Source organism: Echinops telfairi, unplaced genomic scaffold (assembly GCF_000313985.2).
Source record: "Echinops telfairi isolate 266 unplaced genomic scaffold, ASM31398v2 ScPeMD7_18;HRSCAF=68, whole genome shotgun sequence".
Classification (NCBI taxonomy): domain Eukaryota; kingdom Metazoa; phylum Chordata; class Mammalia; order Afrosoricida; family Tenrecidae; genus Echinops; species Echinops telfairi.
In genome coordinates, this window is record NW_022103915.1 from 71,595,732 (window position 1) to 71,600,860 (window position 5,129).

Below are 5,129 nucleotides of genomic sequence, written 5' to 3' on the forward strand. Positions count from 1 at the left end.
AAAAAAAGAAAAGAAAGAACTTTATATACAAGAGCAATTGAATTTTGAGAAAAGATCCCAGCCCAATTCAGACCAAGTCCACGAGGCTGATAGTCACCCATAAGTCCGACACCAATCTTTAAAGTCCTCTTCTGACTCACGCAACACATGCAATGACACCGAATGCAGGAAGACCACAGACCAGTGGGTGGAAAGTCTTGTGGATCCAGTGGTGGTAGAAGCATCTCAGCCCTGGCAGGGGTCTCCATGTGGCTCCTCCAGCTCAGGGTACTACTGTAGCTCCCTGTGTCTTGTCAGCTATAATACCTCCCAGGGAGTGAGCGAATGTTCCACCTACAACAAGCTATTTACCTCCTTAGAGCCTCCAATGAGGTCCTCAAGCTGCGACCTGACCAACAGGCTAAACTCCACCCCTTCACTAGTAAGCCTCATATTGACAACCGATTATGTAACTACCACACTACCCTTGCCTCTAAAACACCTTCTGGCTGTACTTTTTGTTCTTCTGGCAGTCCGCAGTATTTTCAATATCCCTTCCCAGCACCCTAATCCCAACACACCCGTTGTCCTGTGGTCTGTCTTCTTTATGCCTATTTTTGTAGGGGAAAAGCACCTGGAGGCTTAGTGTTCGGCCTTCTACACAACTGTTGTTAGGGGTCATCCAGTCAGTGCTGACTCATAACAACTCTACACACAACAGAACAAAACACTCCCCGGGCCTCCCCTTGTTCTTACACTTTGGAACCCAGTGTTGCAGCCGCTGTGTCAATCCCACTCGCTGAGGGCCTTCCTCTGTTTCCCTCTGCTTCACCAAGCCTGCGGTCCTTCCCAGAGACGGTCTCTCCCGACAACATGCCCGAAGTACTTGATGCAGCCTCGCCATCTTTGCTTCTAAGGAGCAACTTGGGTGCACTTCTTCCAAGACAGAGTGGTTGGTTCTTTTGGCAGTCCATGGTCTTTCCATTTCTTCACTAGCTCTGTCATTCAAATGCAACTTGTAGCTAGTTAAGCCAAAATCTACACTAACCACTTTGATCCACACACACGGCTTGCTAAATCAGCGGTTCTCAACCTGTGGGTCGCCGCGACCCCTTTGGGGGTTGAACAACCCTTTCACAGGGGTCATCTAAGACCATATTTTCTAGACCACTCCTCTATCCATTTCCAGGCAGGTCCACCCACATGCAGATACGCCCACATACGGGAGTCAACACATGAGGAGTTGGATTAAAGGGTCGCAGCATTAGGAAGGTTGAGGACCACTGTGTTAAATAATCTACGGATCCATGTAAATTGCATTAAAAAAAATTACATCCACCAACACAGAATGTTCCACAGTAAAACCTATATCCCTCTTTATCAGCCCTGCCAGTGCCTCTCCTCTCCCCAATCAAGACCACTCTTCACAGTGTGTGATATAAGCTTGGGGTTTGGGAGGGATTTTATAGCCTACACTGCAGTTCTACTCTGTCCTGTAGGATCACTGAGTCAGAATTAACTTGACAGCAGTGGTTTGTTGTTGTTTTTTAACTATTACATATATACTTTTAATAGAAATGATTACTTTATTGCATCTCTGACATGTTAGTCAGAGATAACCACTTGCTAATATGTCTTAGAGACATCTCCATGTCAGCAGAGGTAAACCTGCCTAGCTCTTTGAAGAATCCCTGAAGTGGATACATACCGTAAGTTTCATTTCCAGCCAGCTTTTGATGGTTATTTCCCACATTTTTCTCCATAAACCACACTGGGGTGAACATCTTGTAGATGCCTTGCGGCAAGTATGTCAGAAGAACAGGTTCTTAGAATGGAATGTCTGGATCACAATGAATTCATACTCAAAAGGTTATTACTAATGCTTTTTGACCAAGAAAAAAGTCCAGAGTAAGGGTTACAGAGTGAAGGCTTACCTTGTGAGGTTTTTCGAGTGCGTCAGACCTCGGTTCTGGGCTCTGCACGATGAAAGAATTCACGCCCCTTTTGATGAGGACGGGACCAGTGTCAGGTGTTATGATCTCGACCCGCGATCCCGGGAAGCTCGCCGAGCCGCGCAGAAGCCTCGCAGACGTGCACAGCCGGGCACAAACAACCACGTGGAAAAGAGCACCCCCCACGTGCGGAACGGGGCCTGAGAGGCTGTGGCCGGGCTCGTGAACCCGGGGAGGGAGCCCTCACCCGGCCACTGACGAGGGCAGCCTTCCCGCAGCCAGCCTAGTTAAAGCCTCGAGCTGGGGGGTGGTTGATGGTATCGGTTGACCCCATTGGCTGTATAAAGTCCACCTGGGTGATGTCGTGGGCCTGGGCCTAATTCGGGCCGCCCAAGTGTACCTCCCACCTGGCTTGGGGGCTTAAATGGGAGCATGCTCAGTTTGGGGGTCTTTGAAGGCGATTAAGGTCGCCTGATTTCCTTCCAACCTCTTCTAGGGGCTTGTGCAGGCCTGGGAGGGACAACTCCTCTTGCCCCTGAGTCTAGCCAACAACCTAAAAGAGCCTCTTGATTTGCACTCTCTCCAGTGGTGGATTAGAGTACCTGTCTCGCGACCTCAGTGGTTTTCAACCTTCCTAAGGCCTCGACCCTTGCATGCAGTTCCTCATGGTGTGGTGACCCCCAAACCGTAACATTACTTTTGTTGCTATTTCATAACTGTAATTTTGTGACTGTTATGAATCGGACGACCTCTGTGAAAGGGTCGTTCGACTCCCAAAGGGGTCACGACCCACAAGTTGAGAACTGCTGCCCAACATCCTCATAAGAGGGCAATATCAGCCTTTACTATTTCTACCAATCTGACAGGTGGAAAAGAGACTCTGTGTGAATTTGTACTGAACTTGCATTTGTGGTTCCCTTATGACTCGTGCCATGGGCTTCGCATTCTTCCTTTATCTTGTGCCAACATTTGCAGCCTTCTCAACACTCACCTATCACTCTTCACTGATCTCACCTTTGTTGATTAATCAGCAGTCTCCTCACTCACAGCTGTGGAGTTCATGCTGATGCATAGCGGCCCTACAGGACGGGGCAGAACGGCCCCTCTTGTTTCCAAGACTGTAACGCTTTAGGAGAGCCGACAGCCTTGTCTTTCTCCCAAAGAGCTGCTGGTGGTTTTGTGGTATTTCCAGGGTAGACCAACCCATAACCATCAGGGCTCCTAACCTTTTCAGGACAGGTCATAGTTATCTGGAGTTATCCTCAAGGTCCCCCTAAGGACACAACTAGTGACGAGGCTGATTCCCTGTCCCTCCATGTGAGTGCCTCCTTCTTGGTCCTCTCAAGGCCACCTGGGGCCCCTCAGGGGCTCCTTGCTCACAGTCAGCGGTTCTGGAACATATCAGCAATGCCTGCCTTTGGAAGGAGGGGCTTGTGTTACAGCCTCTGTCTGGGATGCCTGAGGCAGAACATCTGGAGAGCACTAAATCCCTGCACACAAACCCACCACCACCCTGGCTCCAGCCCAGCCTTGCTGTTCCCTTGACCTTTCAATGTTGTTCTACAAATAAAACGCTCACAGGGCCCTAAACCATACGGGGATAAACCCAGATTTTTAGACTCCTTTGTGCCCTTTTAGAAATGTGCCTATGGAAACATGGATATATTTGTATATAGATTTTTTTTTTTTAAGGCAAAAGGGGACCCCGTCATTGAGCGGATGCTTCTGTATCCTCCTCCTTAAGCCTCTTCGAACCCCCTTGCTACCCTATGCTCAGTCCTCTGCGCCCACCGTCTCCTTCAGGCCTTGTCCTTGAGAAAAAGGAATCGAATCGTATGCCCGCTATCCAGAACCTCCCATCTTTCGACCCCTTTGCCAATGCCAGTAAGGGTGATGACCTGCTTCCCACGGGGACCGAGGATTAGATCCATATAAGAATTCAACAGCGCAACAGCAGGAAGACCCTTACCACTGTCCAAGGGATCGCTGATGACTACGACAAACAGAAACTAGTGACGGCTTGTAAGAAGACATGTGCCTGCAATGGGACTGGGCTTGAGCATCCAGAATATGGAGAAGGGATTCAGCTCCAGGGCGACCAGCCCAAGCACATAGGCCAGTTCTTTATAGAGATCGGACTGGCTAAGGACGACCAGCTGAAGGGTCATGGGTTTTAAGTGCTGTGCCCCACTGACGCTTACATGAGGGTTTCCTTGCAACAAGTAGAAAAGTCCTCTTTTGTCCCTTGTCACAAGTGTAAACCTCAGAGCGAAAGTCACGAAGTATTGCTTCTCGAGTTCCGGTTCAGTCACACAGACATGTTTAAACGTGTCCGCACAATCAGTGGGTGACAACAGACAAGTCCGCTCACTAATACCCTTTGTCTCTTTAGGGTACCCTCAAAAAGAAAAGAAAGCATACTTATTGCACCATGGAAAAAAGCAATCTTGAGATTAGGGCTAATATCAAATTTTTAACAAAACTCAAGTGGTCCTCTTCCCAAATCATTGACGCTTTCCATCAAGTTTACAGGAATGCCACTCCACGTAAAACAACAATTTTTAGATGGATCGAGTGTTTTAAAGAAGGTTGAGAAGACCTCGATGATGAGCCAAGAGAAGGAAGGCCGTTAACCTCAATCAAGGAAGACACCGTGTCTGAAGTCCAAAGGCTGTGGCAAGAAGATCCTAGAATTACCACGGATGCAATAGCTACTGGGGCTGGGCTCTCTTTCCATTTTACACGTCCATCTGGGCCGCAGCAAGCGGCCAGCCGGATGGGTGCCAAACACGTTCCACAAGGAGCAACTAGGTCACAGAGCTGATCGCTCCATCAGTCTTTCAAATGAGATGGAAACCAATGAACAAACTGTAACCGGGGACGACGCTTGGATTGACCAAATTGATCCTGAGAGCAAAGTCACAACAAAACAGTGGCTTCTGAGGAGATCCGCTGGGCCAGTTAAATTGAAGACAGATTGGCTCAGAAGGTAAAGGTGACTGCTTTTCGGGATTCCACAAAGGAGCCTTGACACAAAGTGATGGTGGGGAGCTTATAAGGAAGATCTATAGAATAATGAAACCTGCACTGGTGAAGAAAGGGCCAGGGAAGTCGTGCCAAGGAGTGTTTTGCATCTTCGAGGGCAGCAGGGCCCGTCCTCTCAGAAGTGTGTTCCTTACCGTCTACCTACGGCCCTGC

General features: G+C 48.8%; 1 pseudogene; it reads left to right on the plus strand.

Moving 5' to 3' along the window:
• The first annotated feature begins 3,766 nt into the window (after window positions 1-3,766).
• On the plus strand, window positions 3,767-4,108 carry LOC105978250 (annotated as a pseudogene).
• The last annotated feature ends 1,021 nt before the right edge of the window (window positions 4,109-5,129 follow it).